General features: G+C 44.9%; 1 long non-coding RNA gene across 1 annotated transcript; it reads right to left on the reverse strand.

The window, feature by feature from the left end:
• Positions 1-517: 517 nt before the first annotated feature.
• Positions 518-20601, reverse strand: LOC118541864 (uncharacterized). Its single transcript, XR_004920303.2, has 3 exons — positions 20480-20601; positions 5528-5649; positions 518-763 (listed from the first exon to the last, which is right to left on the reverse strand). It is a non-coding gene; the product is annotated as an uncharacterized LOC118541864 (long non-coding RNA).
• Positions 20602-20861: the final 260 nt, after the last annotated feature.

Genomic DNA, 20861 nt, shown 5'->3' on the forward strand with positions numbered 1-20861 from the left:
TCCTGGCACTCCCTGGGCCATGGAGGACGCGGAGGTGCCGGCTTCACTACAGGACGAGGCTCCAAATGAGGATGAACTATAGAAGGAAGGCTCGGGACGAGGTGGGAGGGGGTCTGGAGAATTCTCACCCGGCCTCCTGTCTGTCAAAGACGTAGGGCTCAGCCAGAGGCGCACGGGGAGCCCCTAGAGCAAGCATGTGTCCTCGAGGTGGAGGTCGCCGAGGCTTCCTTCAAGGTGTGGGCTTCAAGCCTTCAATCCCAGCCGGCAGCAACAACCAGTTGGGAGGTGAGGTGGTAACTCCGCAGGCGGGGGTGGCGCCAGAGGAGGATGTGGATAGGGCGAGGCCTGGGAGGCTCTCACAAAGGCCAAGAGCAAGGACCTCCTGAACATGTGGTTTTATCAGGAGAGTTCTTGCATCCCTGTGATGATGACAAAAATAAGGTGCCTTATTGCTCCAGTGCATTTAGAGAACGAAGGACAAAGCGGTAAAGTAGATGAAATCTTTGGACAGCTTAGAGATTTTTTTTTTTTATTTTTCAGTTAAATTTTCAGAAAATATGAAAGCATCTTCCTTTTTAAAAAACTGCAGAAGTGGGGCGCCTAGGTCGTTCAGTGGGTGAAGCGTCTGCCTTCGGCTCGGGTCATGATCTCTGGGTCCTGGGATCGAGCCCCACATCGGGCTCCCTGCTCGGCAGGGAGTCTGCTTCTCCCTCTCCCTCTGCCTCTACCCCTGCTCGTGGGCTCTCTCTCTCTCTGTATCTCTCTGTCTCAAATGAATAAAAATTAAAAAAAAAAAAAGAATAAAAATAAAAAGATAAAATACTACAAAAGTTTTATATAGACCTATAGAAACAGCTACCACTGCAGAGGTTTTGACCTCTACCTCCAGATGAGAAGGACCTCCGAGATATGGTGGCAGGAGAGGTGGAAGAGGAGGGAGACAAGGAAGTGGTAGAGGTGGGGGTTTTAGGGGAGGTGGAGGCCTCAGAGGAGGAACAGGGGCAGTGGTTTCAGAGGGGGAGGACATGAAATATAACAGTTGGCAGAGAAACTTCCAGCGTGATCTACTTCTATGGATCAGAAACTTGTTCCTTGAGCCCATCTTGAAGAACTGGTCATTTCACACCAGTGGAACTAAAATGTCAACACCATGCAAAAGTGAGCGCAACAACATAGGCAATGTTGCTCTAAAAGAGAATCAACAAGTGTTTTAATGTTTTGTACGACGCTTGCAATTCTGTGGGTGCTTACTAAATGGAAGGTTTTCATCTGGAAAACAACAACAAAAAAGACATGGGGCTTGGGGAAGCCTTCACTTACAGGAGAAACTATGTCTCTAGGTTGAGGTGGGAGCAGCATTTGGAGGAAAAGGGAAGATAGCCAGGTGATTTTTCTGCTTCAACTCTTAGAATTATGATAGAAGAGCCAAAGTCTTTGAACAGGAAAAAAAAGATCATAATTAAGAAAATTCCCAGAGACAAGAACCGGGTTCTCTCCAAGTGCACCGTTAGCTGTCAACGGGGAAGGCGAGGGACAGCCCACCGGAAGGAAGTTAGCAGATGGGGCTGTGTGGAGGCCTCCAAGGAGCTCAGCAAGGAGCTCCTGGGGGCCCGGGGGGTGGGAGGTGACAGACAGAAGCGGTGGGAAAAGCCCGCTGAGCGAACTTTGAAAAATACTCAGGGAGAGAGAAAGCCAATACTGAGAAAATTCCAGCTGCTGGTGACTAGACATAATATCTGAGCAATTACTGACTTTTTCTTTTCATCACAATGTTTTGGTGCCTTGTAGACACAGCTAAGATGTCACGAATGTAAATAATTTAGTACAGTGTTGTCATCTCTCGCTGAGTTGCCTTAAGCTTGACATTAGTAAAATGCATCTTACTTAACTAGAGTTTTCAATACTTATTTGCTTTTGGGTTACGGAGATGGATTATTTTGCTTGTAAGACGATTTGATAAAAAGAATAGCTTACTTCATAAGAAAAAATTATGTATTGCATCTTGTGTTATTTCCATATGCCTTGGAATCTTTCAGTCAGACAGAAATGTGATACCTTAGAATCAATTTTCCACTCCCATAATAAAGCGGCACCAGTTCATCCATCAAAAATTGAGGTGGTTTAGGAAGAAATTACTTTGCTTTTATGAAAGAAGTCCAAATGTTGTTTTATTTAAATATCTAACTTCCTGGAAAACTTGATGTGGGTGGTGTGTGTGTGTGTGTTGTTGTTGTTCTTTTTGTTAGTAAACAGGAAGCCCTTGACATGATACACTCACTACAAGGATATAAATTCAGATTTTCTTGTAGTTTCTTTCCAGATGGGTTTATGTTGTTAATTTTCCCTTCCTCTTCATTACAGAGCCCTATATTAATTACCCAGCTCTCTCTCTTTTTTTTTTTCTGGAAGATATTCTGAAGTGGTACCCCACAGACATAATGTTATGACAGTGGAATTTCAGAGTTTTGGTTGATTGCTTGCAAAGAGGTTTTATTTGGACAGGAATGCAGGACATTGGCTTTTTTAACAGAGAGTATAGCTTTTCTTTCTATGTTTTTAAAAAGAAGTTACTTGTGGGAAAATAGTTCAGAGTATCTTATTAATGATTTTCCCCTTGGATTTTTGTTTATTTCCCACTCCATCCCTCAGATCTTTGTAACTAAAAACAAGCTTCAGTTCCTCATCTTGGTTACAGTGGTTTAAATGTTTGTTGGTATGTGACTTTGTTTAGCAAAGTTTGTGTGATTCTTTTTCTTTTTCCCCCCAATGATCTCAGTTTGCTAAACATTGCATAATTTTAAAAAAATGTAGTAGATTATTATTTGGCCTCCCTAAACTTCATAGCCATCGCTGTTTTTTTACTTCAGTCACTCAGATTATTTTATGAAATCAGTCCAATCCCAAAGTTGTTTGTTCTTGGCTTTGACTCTGGGTTGGAGGTGTGCTGTGATTTTCATGAATTTTGATGTTTTCTGTCTTATGTAGGTGAGGACCTGAGAGTTGTCAGCAGTTTTCCTGCAACCAGGGAAAACTGTGTAGTGCATAAAGCCCTTGCAATAGGCTACTCAGTCCTTGATTCCCTTAGATGCACACAGTTCTGCACGTGGCTTTTGGCCAAGAGCTCTTGTGCTGTTCATGGTGGGGAAAAGAAAACATAGGAACATAGGTGGTTGGCGCTAGGAAAGACCTAGGTTAAGATCATCTAGTCCACAGATCAATACGTGCCACAAATACCCCTACTCTTTCCTCCTATGCCTGTAGCAGACATCAGTAATTGATCGTGTTTTTTTGTTTTGGGTTTTTTGTTGTTGTTGTTGTTGAGCCATGCACAGCCACTCAATCTTTACTGGCATCCCTTTACTTGGTATCCCAAGCTCCTGTTAAAATGCCAATGGAGTTGGCATATGGGATGGAATCTCTACAGTAGATTATAACATATCTCTATACACATCTGGAGACATGAGGAAGTTGAGGGTGAAGCCGAGGGATATTGGAGTTGAGAGCGGAGGCTCAAGAGTGAAATGACATGAGCTTGACCTAGAGCTCTCCCACTTGCTAGCGGTGTGATTTGGGGTCAAGTTCTTCATCCTCTTGGGCTTGTCCTCACCAATACAGTGTGTGAAAATACATCCTAGGACTGTGGGTAGGTAAAACTGGAATAACCTAGCTGAAACCTTTAGCCTAGTGCTTGGCAGCAACGCTCAATCAATGGGAGGTGTCATCATCATCACCCTCATTATTAGGGAAAGTGACTTGAGATAATAAAGCTCATTAGGACTAGACAGGGTTTCTCAATTTCAGCCTACTGACATTTAAACGGCCAGAGGCTTCTTTGCCATAGGAATTGTCCTGGGCGGTGTAGGATGTTTAGCCACATCTCTGGCTTCTACCCACTAGATGCCAGTAATCCTGCTCCCCAAATTATGACAGACGTCTCCAGACACTCAGAAATGTCCCTTGGGGGGTACGATTTCCCTCAGTTAAGAACCACTGGAAAAGACTGAACTTCACCTATAAAATTTTTTTTTTTTTTAAGGTTAACATATTTGTGCCTGAAACCACTGTCAGGGATGCTAATTCCATTGGTTTTGTGATTGCGTTCCGAGGAATCTTATTATTATTATTTTTTTAATATCAGCTATCAGTGACTTTGACATCTCTGCCTTCATATCAGGTTACAAGTTTTTCTATTTACTAACCTGTGGATAGTTTTGAGTAACAGATGAATAGCTCCAAGTTTTAATTAGGCTTTTGTAATAGAATTTAAAATAATGTCAAGGAAAATGTTCATAATTTAATTTTCAGTGATAATAGCTACAATCCAAATTGTATAATAATAAAAATGAGGGTATAATTAATTTGAGTGCTTATTATGCATTAGACACTAGGCTATGAGCTTAATGTTCTGATATCATGTAATTGTTATGATGCACAAGGCTAGCGTTATTATTCCCATTCTACAGATGAGGGAACAGAGGCACAGAGTACCTTGCCCAAGAACCCACAGCTACTAAGTGACAGAATAGGCCATCCATCCTAAGCCATTTGATTATAGTATACACAAACACATACACGCTGGAGAAAGGTGTGGAAGGATATGTGCTCAGATGTCTACTTTGATTATTTATAGATGATGGGATTACTGGTGTTTCTTATTATTTATACTTACTGTTTTCCATATTTTCAGCTTTGACTATGGTTTTTTAAAAAGTATCAAAAATTAGGATTATGTAGTCCTGTGACTTTTATAAAACAGGTGACTATGTTTACAACAGTCTGCCTCCTATTCATTTGATCTTGCTTATGACTGATTAAAAAGCAACAGGAACTATATTTGTAATTTCTCATATTAGATACCAGAATCAAAACATAGAGCTCCTAACATAACACGTGGCTATTTAAAAGTGGGGGTTGTACACATTTGTAAGCTACTTTTCCCATATAAGGTTGTTCTGTAAGTCATCATATGGAATTTTTAAATAAACATATTACATGTTATAGATCCGAAAGAATGTCGTCCTTCAAGATTTCCTACCTAAGAAGTTATATGCTTGTTTCAATGATGAAACCAGTGAAACATCTTTTGAATTTCACTTGTAATTATTGTCTTTAGGGCTTCTTTTTGAACCAAAGAAGAAACCCAGGCTTCATTTTTTCAGAAAAACACCAGGAATTACCCACTTGGTTACCCCCCTCCCAACCCCAAGGCATGCTCTGAATTTCTGTTTGGTCATTCTCAAAAATCAGACAGAGCCACGTGGATAAAATTTACCATAAGAGGCAATGTTTTAACCAGTGTCTTCATTTTCTTAAGGAAATTCCAAAAAGGGAGAACCAAACATGGTGTGATGAATGGAATCATTGTTGGAATAAGTGCAGAGATCTTGAAGGTGAATACTTTTTAAGGGTACTGTACACATTTGGAACCATAAATTCAGATCTGTGTGTGTGTGTGTGTGTGTGTGTGTTCATTTGCATTATTTTATAGTTATGCATTATGTGCTTCACTTCTGAATCTGATACTTACCTGGCTTTATTCCCTATGGCAGACATTTCCAATTTTTTAAATAACTTTGAAAGATCTCCTGTGTCTCTGCTCATACAATGAAAAGGTCTTGGTGATTATGGAATCCAGGTGAAACTTGCAGCCTAAAAGAACACGTGTAAATACATATGTTGAGCGAGGAGACAACAAGATCACGAGGGCCCCAAGTTTCTCATTGTCTGCTAGAGCTGACTTAGAGGGCTTGAGGCTGGCTGCCTCTCAGGTGAGCAGAGATCCCAGCGGTGGCTCCTGAGGCCCTACCCAGCTGGCTCACTTCCTTGGGACTCCCTCCCAGCCCTCTTGGGTGGCCTCCAGAATCTCCTGCTCAGCACAGCCACTCTTGTCTTTGGGGGCCCTGTAAAGGGAACCTTCATTTTCATTTCAATCTCTCCTTTCTGAGTTGGGTGTTATTACCATGATTTTATAGTGGAGGAAGGAAGGGCCAAAAGAGATGGGGTTTCCTGGTGACAGAGTGATCCTGTCACTTGATCACTCATTTGTTTGTTCATTCATTCACTCAAATATTTAAGGACACAGTATATGCCATTGAGGAATGTGTAGTGAGCAAAACAGAGAAGTCTGTGGCCTCATGGAGCTTATTTCTAGGGACAGAGCCACTGGATAAATAGGTAAACAAACCAGAAAACAAGCCAGAATTTTAGATAATTTTGGAGGAGGAAAGGGCTGTATCTAGAAGAGGTCAGGGAAGTTTTCTCCAAAAAAGGCGTCCTTTTAAGTGAGACCCGAAGGCTAGAAAGATCTAGCCATGCAAAGAGCTTAAGGAAGGGCATGCGGGTAGAGGGAAGAACAAGGGGAAGGTTCCAATCCCCCTACTCAGCATGAAAGGCATAGAGTAACCATATTGCTAATACATAAAATAGACATAAAATCATATTTTCCTAAAGACTGCAGTCCTGACACAGGCAAATTTGAGAGAGAGAAGAATTTGTAAGGATGCTAGACAGGATGGAATTCTAAGCTATATTTTCACTCATTATAAACCAGAAAGGCCAATTCTAACATTGCCACATAACCAAAGAGCTGCTGTAATTTTTTTTTTTAAAGATTTTATTTATTTATTTGACAGAGAAAGAGAGAGCACACATAGGCAGAGTGGCAGGCAGAGGGAGAGGGAGAAGCAGGCTCTCTGCTGAGCAGGGAGTCGGATGTGGGGCTCAATCCCAGGACCCCAGGATCATGACCTGAGCCGAAGGCAGCCGCTTAACCGACTGAGCCACCCAGGCGCCCCTGTAATTTTTTTTTTTTTACACATATTATTCAGTACTCAACCGGACCTGAAACTGAGAAATCTGGAGTCTTCCTCTTTAAGAGTCTCCTTGCCCTAGAAAAATCTGACTCCAGTGGATCCTGGAGCAGAGCATTTTTGACAGAGCGTGTATATGTGTGTGTCTGTTTTCTCTGTTCACATTATTTCTTTTCCCCAGGAGACCAAACTGTTTATAGGGAAGATAGAAACAAACAAACAACTGGGTAATACACTTCCCTTCCAAACATTCAGAAACACGTGACTTTGCAGCCAGCACAGAGATCCATGAGGCGAACAGGCCAGCCTTGCTTGATTCTTTTGGAGCTCAGATGCTGCCTCTTCCTTGGGGATGACAATATAAATTATACAGACCATTATCATCTCTTCTCCAGAATTCTAACCCCTGAATTCTGACCCAGAAAATGCACAATTGGTGCCCCTTGAGCATAAAATTCACACTGCCCAGCACCTGCTGGAACAACCAAAGAAGATTGGATTGGCCTCTTCTACCTTCTGCTGTTCTGTGTCCTAAGACAAGCATCCAGAAGAGGCTATTTTCTGTTGCCTGGAGGAAAGACTGGTTTTGTTGTGCCAATTGGAGTCTTGTAAGTGTGCCAGAATCTAATCTTCATTCCACCATGTCTCTCTGGGCCCCCGAACGCTTTTCAGTGGAATGCCACAGCTCACTTGCCACTAAGTGGTGTGTTCTCCCTCTCTCCCTCCCTCCCCAAAACACATATTTTGGCATCATTTGGTTTTCTGAATCTTCCTAGGACCTATATCCTTTTTCTAGCTAAGCTGGGGCCTCAGATAGGTTTTCAGAATGGCCTGATCTTTCCACTGGTGGTAAATCAACCTTCAAACTTCTTTGTGTAGGTTCTTAATGACCGTCCTACCTTTGCTATTCATTTATTTCTCTTTTTAATCACTGCCTCAAAATCTACAAAAGTTTTATTTGGTATTTTCTTATAGTTTAAGTGATAACTCCCACATGATGCATTCTTTTTGTGGACTTGGTTGGTTTACATCGGTGGTTACCCCTCTGGTTTCTTCTTTAAAAAATTCAGTTGAAAAATTACACATAACTCACTAAGAAATTCAGTAGAATGTAAGCTTCATGAAGGCAAAGATTTTTTATCTTTCACTTACTCCTCTTCCCTGATGTCTAAAATGGTGCTTGGTCCACAGTAGCATGCAAGGAATATTTGTTGAATGAATGATTGAATGAAATGGAAATCAGACTTGCTCGTGTGAGGGACCCTGGCAGATGCCTACTTCTGCTTCTTCTAAGATGATTCCTCCAAAATCGATCTGCATCCTTAGACTCGTGCTAGATGTAAAACCATCAAAATGCCAAGGTTAGCAAAAGTCTTGGAAACAAATACTTTTTTTCCAGATTGTTCTATCAATCTAGTAATCATCCCGACATTTCCATCATTGATCCGTCAAACAGCTGGGCTACATGGATTGTTCAGGAGCAACACACGGAATGTCTACGTTAGCAGGGAGAAGGTGGGGCTGGTGACAGGCACTGACCCCTCCACGTAATAAGCTTCCTGGCTCCCTACACCTGAGATGCATATGCCCTTGGACTTCCCAGAAGAAGGGGAATTTTAATTAGAACATCCAGATGAAGTTTCTGCCTAATTTAAATCCCATGCGTCATCTTCTGAGATGCAGTATCCTCAAGTTCTCATCCTATTCATCGCCACTTCCTTTATTGCGTTTTGTTTTTAGACTGAGAGCCATGAGACTGACAACACATCTGACGTTGTTTATGGAGTCGTGGACTCTAATAAAGTCTGCTTAATCATGATGGAGCAAGCTTTGCTGCCAAGAGATTTGTCAGAGCTGGAAAGGGGTTGGTGGCGACTGACCTTGGCTGTGGAGCCCACCTTGAGCTCTGTTTGAGTTACAAGTGGCCTCATCTTAAAGCCATTCTGTTTTGAAAAGAAAATGATTCGGTTACTCAGTTACAGATGGAAATGAAATGGATTTCTGCTCTTCCTTATTTATCAGATAAACACCAGTGGCAGGGAGAGGAATGCTGGTGGCCCAGGCAGAGTCCTGCCTGCCTGCCCTGGGGGCACCCAGAGTAGTCATTTTCACCTGAGGGCAATTTTGTCCTGAGTGCAAATTTGACTAATGTCGGAGACATTTTTGGTTGTCACGACTGTGGGTGTCACTGGCATCTAGTAGGCAGAGGCCAGGAACGTTCTTAAAAATCCTGCAATGTATAAAACAGCTCCCCAGCCTCACCCCACATCAATGAATTATTTGGCTCCATAAGTCATTAGGGCTCAGGTGGAGAAAGTGATCTGAAGGAGCCTCACTCAGTTTCATGAGGTTGTCCCTGCCTGGGAAGGTAACTCTCTTCCGTTGCTGTTTTTCAGTTCTGACTTAAAAAAAAAAAAAAAAAAAAAAATTATTCCCCACTTATTCTTGCGTCAAGAATTAGTAATTAGGAAGCAGACCTGGTTTCAGAAGTGGGCAGGGCAGGCAGCCTAAGTAGAATGATTTGAAATGCACGGAGAAAATCCAGACTTAAAATGTTTCTCTCCTTCCAAGCTCTGAGGTCTAGAATTCCTTCAGTTGAAACCTGGAGAACAGGGAGTCAGGATTCCTGGGTCTTGAATCAAGCTCTGCCACTTCCAAAAGCACTAAGATCTGTTGAGCATTGACCCTGCGCCCAGCCCTGGGCTAAGCACCGCCCATGTACCCTCCCATTCCTTCCTCCCAGCAAGTCTGTAAGATGTGCGCAGTTACTACTGCTGTTTTACCAAGGAGCAAACGGGGGCTGGGAAAGGTTCAGGAACTTGTCCAAAGCAACACAGTGATAAGCATGGTGCTGTGATTTTCAAACAGGATGCCCAAGACTCTGCCAGGAACCAAGATCTTACCCTGCCTAGCTCTGAGGCATCTGTGGAAAAGGCAGGAAGTTAAACCCCATGACTTCTAGGAATTTTTGACAATGCTATGATGTCCTTATTGGTTCCTTTGTTTTACATCTTGCCCTTCTTCAAGATTTCCCTTTGAAATGGAAACAGTCCCAGGATAGGTAACAATTGTAAATCCCCATGAAGGATTCCAAACCTTAAAGTATATCATAACCAGCTGGTGAGCTTCTAAAAATGCTTATTTCCATGGCCGCTCACCAACACTCTGCTTTAGCACGTTTGAAATGGGCGCTTGGAATCCTGATACTCACCAGCCCCTCCATCCAGGTGATTTTAACGCATGGGGTCTGAAGACCACACTGAAGACGGCTATTCTAGCCCCTTTTGGGGAATTAGTTTAATCGATTGGATGCTGGCCACAGTGCAAGTTCAGAGTGTTCGGGGTGAATTAGGGCCGCTAGATCTCTTACCCTGGCAGAGATGGCTGGGCCTCCTGTCCTCCGGCTCAGTTCAGGTCGAAAGTTCCCAGTGCGCATTAGAATCACTTGGGAAGCTTTTAAAACTCACCATGCTGGGATCATACTCCAGGGCAATTAAATCCCAATGTCTGGGAGTGGGAACGGCTTCAGGATTTTTTTTTTTTTTTTTTAAGATTTCCAGATGATTCCTAGGCACAGCAGTTTGGGAACCACTGTCCTGGTGTTGCAGATTCCACACCTGGATTAAGACAACCCACTATCTCAGTCCTACTTATCTCATAAGATGCATCTGCAAGCCACCCTTCGCTCTACTGGCTTTCTAGACTCTCCTGCTCACTCTGCCTTTTATGTTGCTTTTAAGGTACTCATCTCATCACCTTGTTCGTGCTCACTACAGGTCTTCCTCTTGAGGGAAGGGACTTTACCGTGTGTGGCTCTCAACTGATGTGAGTAGCAAGAGCAGGTGAGGCTGGACTCAGGAGAGAGAAGACAAAAGCCAACTGGACTCTCTGCCATGCCTTTCTTCACGACAGACCAGATGGAGAGTAGTAATAATGGTTATTATAAGGAGGTTGCCCTGGCGCTGGACTCCTTGAATAAAATACCCTAGTAAAACTTCGGAACTCCCTCTTCTGGGCAGGAACAAAGAATCCTGCTAAAAACAGCGCCTTCTAAATAATGACGTTATGGCTGATATTTTGAAATTGGGAGTCTGCTGACAAATGATTCAGAATGTAGGAACAATTGAGAGCACAGACCAGCTTTCCTTACCAGGATGTTCGGGGTGACTCGTGAATGCTTGGGAAGGAATTTAAGAATAAGTCAGAGTCCTCTCCAAGTTTCCCTTTTCTCTCCTCGTTGTTTTTACCTTGCTCACTAAGAAACAAACCCTGTCATCCTGAACTGACATGGTGACTCAGTTTCCCCAAAGACAGGAGCTGCACAGGGGCTGCCTATGACTTTGATGCCCCTGCACTCTCGGCTGTGATCAGCCTACCTAGAGTTTTAAAACTGAGGGCTATTTGGATAAAAATCTGGATTTCTTGCCACTCTTGAAAATTCAAAAACTCTTTCTGCCCTGAGTTTGCTTTCTTGTTGATAGCAGTCAGCATCTGCCCCTTTGTGTGGAAGCCTATGTGTTCCAATTTGCCGCAGTCTCCACTCCTTCTAATTCCATGCAAGCCACTTCAATTTAAATTGCCTGCTTCAGTTCTCTGGTCTGTGGCATCGGCATCAGCTGTTAAAACTTGTTAAAACACCAATTGCTGGGCTCCACCAATCTTCTCTAAGGAAGAGTTGTCAGTTCCCGATGTACGGATAAATGGATATGAGTGTGCATATATATACATATATGTGAGTGTGTATACATATGTGTGCATATATATATATATAAAATCAGCATGGACATACATGTGTTACTTCATTCTTCGGATTATAATCCAATACTACTGTGATTTCTTGCTTAAGATGTCTCAACTTAGGGCACTGAGAACTCTTTCAGGTTGGCTTCAATGCCTTTTTAGTAAGTCTCTCCCCACCTCATCCTAGCCTTTTTTTTTTTTTTTTAAACACTTCCTTTAGCACTTTTTGGTACCACAAGATGCCGCAGATTTATCTTATATTTTCTGTACCCCAACCTGGAATTAACTAGTTCTCTAAGGATCCCTGATTTCTTTTATTGGAGAAAGGTATTTAGAAACCAAGGTCTGGGTGCTAGGTGTGCTCATTGCTAGTGGGGTGTCATGGCCTGGAGCCCCTCTCAATGGACCGACCTAGGAAATACATGCAGGAATGCTAACTAATGCATATATTCACATGGATTTATTTCTGTATTGATTTGTGAATATATATTTATATACATATGCACTGTCAATATGGATACCTTCAACTCCAACCCATTAACCACTGGATTCATCCTAGCCTTGGGGATATCAGATTTTTAAACTTTGTATGGCTTTTCCATGTTAACAGTGGCTCAAGAACATCCTGGGGGGAAAAGGAATATTTTATAGATATTACTGAAAAACAACAACAACAATAAAAAACAACCCTAAGCTTAGCATAACAAAAATATCAGCATATCCCCATGCTTAATATTCTTTAGCCCTTTCTGCGATCTAGTTTGGAACATATAACCTCACTGTTCCTGAAGGTGGATAGACGTGCCTCACTTCCCTTCTTATACAAACACAGTTTGTCTCCAGCCCTACGGAACAATGCCTATTGTAATGCTGAGCTGGCACTTGTGGATTCTAAATATAAGCCAAAAGACTTCTCAAAGATTAGAATCAGAACTTTGCTTTACATGTAAAATCTTATTTTGAATTCAGGTACACAATTACTCACTCAGAGACTTAATTATACTGCCTTAGGATAGTATTACAATAGTTTTAATTATTTTTTGGGGGGTTACAAAAGTAACCTCTTGTCTGGTTAGGAAGGTGAAGTGACTATAGTCTTTTTGCGAACTTCAAATACAAATTAACCATCAGCTGTGAGGTTTATCTGTGGTTCCTTCATGTTTATTCAAGAAGCAACCATACTTGGATGGGCTCCTCCTCCCTCTCGTTATACTTAATGTAAATCTAGTGCTGCTTGGATGTGTCTTTATAAACTGTGTAGAGAACTGGAAAGAGAATCTAACCAAGATGGTTCATGGGCCACTGGAGGTGTGGCTCAGTGGTTTGGAAAACATTCTAGGTTTTAAACAGCAACACCTATAATTATGGAGGCGTCATCCCTTCCATAAAAAAGAAAACAAAACAAAGAAAGCAAAGCCTTTCTACTAACAAGGTGTAGTCATAGCATGTGTTCAGCCTTCCCAAAACCTGTCTGGAATTTGTTTCTGGCCTGGTGGGGGAATATCTTCCATCTTTCTCTGAGCACTCATCAAACAATACAAAAGTAAACAATTGGAAGGCAATTAGCAGTCTCTTTGGGGTAACAGGAGAGAGAAGTCACCTTGCTATTAATTTCAAAGGAATTAATCATGGTTTACATATGTGATTTAGTGGCTTAACTTTGCAAGTGGTTGAAAAACAAGGAATCAACAAAGTTTACAAAAGACACTAGTTTGGGGAACAGGGTATGGTAGACAACTTAAAGGACTATCTGGTGAGTATTCTAAGGCCGTCAAGATTGAGAGAGTGCCTTGTATAAGATCTATGTGCCGCAGATCTCTTTCTCAAACTTGCATGTGTGTGAGACTCAACTGGGCAGTGTTGTTAAAATGCAGATTTTGATCCAGTAGGTATAAGGAGGGGGCTGAGAGTCTGCATTTTTAATATGCTGTCAGGTCATGCTCATGTTAGAGATCAGCACATCTCATTTTGCATAGCAAGGCTGTATATTGTTCTGGTGCCTGTGGTAAGGTAAGATTGAGCCACTCATACTCCCTTTATGTATCTTGAAATTACCAACATGTTGCACAGTGAATGTCCAGGGGTTAGGGGACTAGAATAGCTTTTTGGAGTAGAGGTACTTGGGCCAAATACTTTATTGTACATTGTAGTTTCCAGGGATTACAGTCCATTGGGACCCATAGGGCAAAGAGCTATATACTATATGGTATAGTTAGTAGCAATCTCTTTTTGCAAGGACTAATTTAGAAAAACCTAAAAATATTTGCAGGCCATGTTTATTTATGTTTATAGAACTGTGCCCTTGAAAGAAAAGCTGGAAATGCAATCTCTTTAAGTCCCTCTCTGTGATTAAAACCTCAGAAAATATAATATTGTCTCTAGTTTTGATGCCAAGCCTCTGAACAAATTTTGTTGTTGGGGAGACCCCCTTTAAACAGAGGTCTTCACCATTCCTTGACTACCTTTTCAAGCCAAGCAATTATTAAATGTGGTTGGCCTCAGAGTGCCTGGTAAGATTGTATACTTTAAAACAAGAGATCCTCTGTTCATTTCTGGTGTGGACATTAAGTGACATCAGAACAGAGGATATATTTCTCTTGCCTCTTACTGTGAAACACACCATTTTCATTTGCCATACTTCTCTTCTAGGAAGGAAACTTGGAATGTAAGCATTCATTTTAAGAGTCTGACCACTTTTACTAACCTCTCCCTTCCCCCTACTCCCCATCTCTCCCACCAACCTTCCCCTCCTTTCTTCACTGTGGTTACCCCCATCTGGATGTCTCCCATACCTGGGGGAGAGGAGCGATGAGTAGGAGGTTGAACTTGATCTCCACCCTCCATGGCCTCAGGTTCTCCCCTCTCTGTGGAGGGGTGTGTAGGTTGGCTGTTTCTGAGAAGCTAGGCAGGCTGCATAATATCTGAGGATGGGTGGCATGTCACTATTGTGAAGTGGAAAGTGTAAGATGAGAAATACACAAAGGTGTCGAGTCAGGACACCTGGACTCTAATCCTTGTCCATCTACTAACCAATTATTTGGCCTTGGAGAACGATTTAACCTCTGTGGACCTCAGTTTCCTAATCTGTAATTTGAAATACTTGGTTGTGCCTGTTTCTCAAAGTGTAGGAGACTTGCCACTGGAATGGCAATAGAAAACACTGAATCACATCGTGAGAACTATACTCCTGCAATCAATTTCAATCCTTCCAGCTTTTCAAAAAAATAGAGAAGACAAAATTCTCCTCCGACCCTCATGTCATTAACCCTTTCGGCATTTGCAACTCTCCCTTAAGAATATTATTTGTAATTTGTATTTTTTTTTTTTTTTTTGCCACTCTCCCTTTCTAACAAAGGAGTTGATGGCTGTTTTCACTGTGATTGTTTTTAATTTGTGGAGGGCGATCCTGATTTCCCATTTAAAGTAGTAACAGAGAAAGAAAAAAGTAGGTTAACGTAAAGGAAGATATTTAATACACTTACCATAATAGTTGTAGTCCAATGAGTGTACTACATTAATTATTCCATAACTATCATGTTATGACAAAAAAATGAGGAAGATGGTAACTATTTAAGAAGCATTGAATTAGGTGAATTTAACGTTTCTGTTTAACTTTAAACTTACAAAAGCATTCATGTATCTTGTTAAGTGGTAAATGTCCACCCCATTTCTGATCCCCCAAATGCACACATATTTATTGACAAAGTATTTGCCAAACAAAGTTCGTGTCTGATATATAGCTAATAGTATGTGGCCGGGCATGAATGTGGCCTGATACCTTTGAGGAAATTCTGGCTGCAGTTAAGTATAGTTTGCTAATTTTCCTTTACAGTGTTTTGTTTTTTCCTGTTACTTCAAATATAATGAAATGGGGACAAGCACCTTTGCTTGGTGTAATTAAAATGAAATTATGTCAGGAACATCTGTTGAAAAGGGGATTTCTATTTGTTTTACCACCAAAAGGTGGCGTCCTACCCCCATGCCCTTTATTTAAAAACCCTTCTTGCTTTAATTTAACAAAAAGAAACTTCCAGTTGATTACAGATAAAGAAATTAAAATGTGTTCCCTATGAATGTAACGTGACAGTGTTGAAAATGAACAATATGTTAAGCTGCAGTTAAGTTTCCCCCTAATGTAAGCCAAATGGACATGGAGTTCTTTAATAAGGTGGCACATTAGACAGTATTATATACAAAATTGAGTACAATATATCATGGGATTTACAACCAGGATTTCCTTTTGTCTGCAAAACTTGTTGCCAATCTGACTTTGGCCCCCTCTTTCAAGTGAATGTAGAATTTGAGGCAGTTAAAATGCAGAATAAGATCAGTAGCAACCTAAAGATCTTTTTAGTATGGCAATACTAATAATTTTTTTAAAGCTCACCATGCAATCTGGAAAACAGGATCAGAGCATGAATTGTTCTTTACAGACTATGAGTAAATTTGTCACATTTAAATAAATTGCTATTTCCCTGAGTTATAATTCTGCAACACAACACATACCATAAACATGTTATATCTGGCATAAATATTAGAAATGGAAAATAATTTTCTCCCCCATAGACTGGCCACTTTGTAGATTTCCACTTAATTTCATGTGAAGTCAGCATTTGGAATTTCCAGTGATGTTAAAGGATTGTGGCAACTATGAATTGACTTGACATAAAGCTTTTCATCAGTGCCTAGGTCATAGCAAGCATTCAATAAATATTAGATGTTATTACTGACGGTTGTAGACTGTGAGCTCCTCAAGGGCAGGGATTTTATTTCTACAGTGTTCATTGCCTGCTATATGGTCTAGAACATAGAAGGCATGTCAAAATGTCTTAATGTCTCGAATCAAAGATTAACAGGAACTCTAGTCTCTAGAAAGCTAGGAAGTTCTGCACAAACTAAAATGCATTTTCTTCATCTAGACTCTAGTCTAAAAGATCCAATAGATGGTCTTGTCTGGATAGCATAGAATCTTGCACAGCATGCATTCAACATGAATTTTATGCTGGAATTACCTTAGCACAGTCTCTCTTTCTCTGGCTTTATTCTGTAGCACTGGTGAATGGCTTTGTTATTTATTTATTTTTTTGCTTGCAAAACAGATACAATTTTTTTTTTTTGGTAGTCTTACACTATTATTGCAATAGAGATTGAGAATTCTGTAAATGAATGTTTAACAATATTTGTAAAAAGACATTATCCATAAGAATTTATACTAACCTTTTCAGGATGTTTATTATCTATAACTGTGCTGGTCTCAAGGAATGGAACAGTACTTGTCCCCACCTCCCTCCACCCCCCAAGGTACTTTGTAGGAATCCACAGGAGTGGCTTTCAATGCATTCTCATTAAGAGTTGGCCTGATACACCAGCCAGCCAGTAGCTGGAAATGCTAGCTTAGGAGTTTGGCAGCATCTGGGGTGATGGGTCTGAAAAAAATTATTTCTGTTAACAACAACAAGCCATAGAACCCTGTATGTCTTTCTAAGTCACATTTTGGAAACGAGAAGTCTTCCTTCTCAATTTGGGTTGATAAAGAGGAAAGAAATACCAGTGTCTTTTGTTTCATACAAGTATATGTATATTTTAAAACATTTCATTCAGGCTTCTAATTTACTCCTTAAATTTTCTAAACTCCACCAAACTTCAAAACAGCAAAAAGAAAAAAAAAAAATCTCACCTTTTCAAAGAACTGGACAGAGCTTTTTGCATGTGACCGATCTCTGGAAGAGCAGGTAATTTGTGTTAAACTACTGATTGACATGCTAGCCCCTGGGCGTTTTCCTAAGAGAAACCGTGGCAAGAGCACACAGCTCCTGATGCAGCGGCCACTTTCCCCCCAAAGTGGATCAAACTACACATTCCAGCAGTCAGTCTGACAGGGAAGGGGGGGAAGCTCGTCCCACATTACACTCTCCTGATTCAGGAATACAGGGGGAAAACCCCCTCGCTGGCGGGTTTCTGTTTCCCTGCAAACAGGGGTTTGTCCTTCTGTTGAACTTTCACCTCCCGAACTCGCCTTCTTTCATTGGACAAAGTGCAGAAAGAAAGAGGAGAGACCGAGGGAGGACGGGAGAGAGGGAGAAAGGGGGCTGAAAACACCACCCCCACCTCCTCCCCCTTCAACTGTCACTGATGGCAAAACACTTTCACTTTTAACTGGAGGAAACTCACATCCTTCCCTACCCTCTCTCTTTCCTTCTATATTTTTAGCTCAGAAACCAAGCAAATAGCCATCGCATTCCTATCTTCGTCCCTAGTTGTTAACACTCTCCCTCTCGTTTTTTTCCGGTGGCTGAATGGGCCCCCCATTTCCCCATCTTCTGAGGAATCCTCCCCTCCCCCATGCCCCTTATTTTTCCAGGTCTTTCTTGCCAGATCCCTCTTTTGCCAGGGACTGCTCTGGCGTTCCCTTCCTCTCTCTAGTCTGTGGGGCTCTGCCTCCCTCTCCTCTTTCCCATCCAGTCTGGACGCCCCTCACTCCCATCTCCCGGGAACCCCCCCTCCCTCCAGGCTGTGCCCCCCTCCCCCCCAGCTTTGGCAATTTCGATTTTTTTTTTTTTTTTTGCTGCGAGCCTTGTTGTTTACCCAGCAGGTGGATGTGACGTCAGGGACGCACAACAGCAAAAAATAACAACATCTCCCTCCGCGACGTGTTGGCCTCTCTCGCGCGCCTTATTTATTTATTTGTTCCGGGAGGCCGGGGGGAGCCGGGTGGGCGCCAGTGCCCGTGCGGCCCAGGGAGGGGGCGCGGCGGCTCGCGCTCTGGGGGTGCCGGGGGGCCTTGGGGGCGCGTGAAGCGGAGAGGGGGCCCTGGCAGGAGGCCGGGAGGCGGGCTGGGGAGCGCCCCCAGGCCGGCGCTCCCGCGCCTCTGCCGCCGCCGTCGCCGCCACTGGCGCTGGCTGGGCTCCGGGAAGCTAGTCCGGAGCGGAGGAATCTATTGTTATTTATTGTGTGGCGGTTGCATGCTGTACTCGCGGCGGCCCGGCCCTCGTCCGGGAGTGCGTGTGTGCGCGCGTGTGTGCGCGAGTGAGTGTGTGCGCGGGGGTGCGCGCGCGGGCGGGAGTGGGCGCGCGCGGGGAAAGGCCCGAAAACACCTTAGTTTGCACCGAGAGACCATTTGCAGCGGGTGAGTTTGTATTTTTCCATTTCTGCTCCACTTTTTCCCAAGCTGCCTCCTGCCTTGTTTCCGCCACTTTAAACAACAACAACAACCAGCACAAAAAAAAAAAAAAAGGAAAAAGAAAAAAAGGAAAAAAAAAACTTTCCACCTCCAGGCTCCACGTGCATCTCCCCCCGCCCTCCCCTCTCAGCCTCTCTCCCCCCCGGGCCCGGGCCCAGGCTCTGGGGTGGGGGGGCGGTGGGGGTTGGGGCCGGCGCGGGGGTTGGGGGGGGGCCTCCGGCGGCGGCGCCCGCACGCTTGGGTCCATGTCCATAAGTCAGATAAGGGTGGGGGGGGCGGCGGCGGCGGAGAGGCGAAATCGTCTTCCCCTCGGCCCCTTCACGCCTGGCTCTACGCTCTGGGCGATCGCCGCGGGGAGAGAAATCAATGAGCCCAGGCCGCCAGGCGCAACTTTCGGTGTCGGCCGTCGGGGTGCCAGCCGAGAAGCAGGGCCGGCGCGGGGCCGGGGTCGAGTCTGTGGCGGGAGGGGGCGCGCGCCGGGAGCCTCTGGAGCCTGAAGTTTGGACTTGGAGCAAACTTTTTCCCTTCGCTCTCCGCGAGTGTGTGCCCCTCGGTGCCCCTGGATTGTAATGACGGGATGCCCGCACCCTGGGCCCCGCGCCTCGGGACATCCCCGGTGCCACACGCGCCTGGCCCCGAACCTAGCGGCGGGCATACTCCGCCGCCGCTCCCCGGAGCACAGAAAACTCGGACACACACTCGCGCACCCCCAGCTAGACACGCACCCTCACGCGCCCTCGACCCCGAGAACCCACCCTTGCCGCGGACCGGCCCGCGACAGACGTGGCCAGCTCCACGGGTGGGAGTGGGAACCGGGTGCGCTGCGGGGAGTCGCCGCGTCGGGTCTCCTCCCCTCCGCCACACACACTTTCGGGGTCTACTCTCCTTTGAAGCTTGGGGTACCGGGGGGGTTCCCAAGCGTGGATCTCTCCTGAGACGCGCGGGAGCCGCCGCGTCCCTCTGGCCCTGTCCCGGCGGCCGATGGCTCTCCATCCCTCGCCAGCACGCCGCCTTCCTCCCGAGCTCTCCGCGCTCCATCCCCATCCCGCGGAGGACTCAGCTGAGCCGGCAGCCGGGACTGCGTGCGCTTCGGGTGGGGACGGCGGCGGCGGCGGCGGCGGCGGCGCCGGGAGCGGCGAGTTTGCCAGTTGCCTCGGGGTCGCGGTCATTCGCTGCCTCCGCCTCCCCTCGCCCCCGCCTCCCGCCCCCCTCCTCCCCAGATACCGCCGCTCGGAAACTTTGATTCCTTCTCCTTTTTTGCCCTCGGCGAGTCCCCCTCCCCACCTGTTGTGAGCTCCGCCTCGGTCCCCGGAGACTGGCGGTGACACACGCGGGCGCCGGGGAGCTCCGCGCCCAGAAACAAAGTCGCATGCCCCCTCCCCAGTGTTTGCTTCGAAATCGCAGCCTGCAGCACCCCCCCCTTTCCCGCGCAGCTCCCGCCCCTGTGAGAATAAGGACTAAATAAACAGTTGTAACTTCAAACCTTGCGCCTGCGATCGTATCCCTTTCCCACCCCCTTCCCCCTTCCTCCCCCCTCCTTTTTTGTTGTTGCAACTTTGTAAGATCCTAGGGAAGGTGCTGAGACTTTGGCTCGGGCCGATTTCCCGGTCTCGGGATCCTTGCAGGGATTCCCTAAGCCACATCCTCCTTTCCGTCCACCCGCACTCGCGGGTCCTCTTAGTCCGCCGCCCTCTCTGTCTTGGGCCCCCAGCCTAATCACTTATCCCACCCCCCTCAGTTTCCCTCCAACCTGCGCCGGGAAGACTTGCTGAGGGTCGCCCTGGTTTCTTGTCGACCGCAGAACCCGAAAGTTTGCAAGAGGAAGAGAGCGCGCGGCGAGCAAGCGGGCAAGGGGCAGCGGCAGCGGCGCCGGGGACCATGGTGCTGTCGGCGCCTCCTCCGCGGGCGTGAAGGCGGCGCTCCCACTCCCTCCCTGGACTCTGCGGGTAAGTCGAGGCGGCCGCGGGCGCCGGGGCGAGAACGCGGGCGGGGGCAACGGATACCCTAGAGCCCCCGGGGGCTCTCTACTCAAAGCGCCAGCATGGGCGGCGCAAGCGTAGGGATGAGGCGCCCGGAGCCAGGAATGTGCCCATCCTCAAGCTGGTAGGTGCTTCGAAATACTGGACTTTCTC

This window comes from Halichoerus grypus, chromosome 1 (assembly GCF_964656455.1).
Source record: "Halichoerus grypus chromosome 1, mHalGry1.hap1.1, whole genome shotgun sequence".
Classification (NCBI taxonomy): domain Eukaryota; kingdom Metazoa; phylum Chordata; class Mammalia; order Carnivora; family Phocidae; genus Halichoerus; species Halichoerus grypus.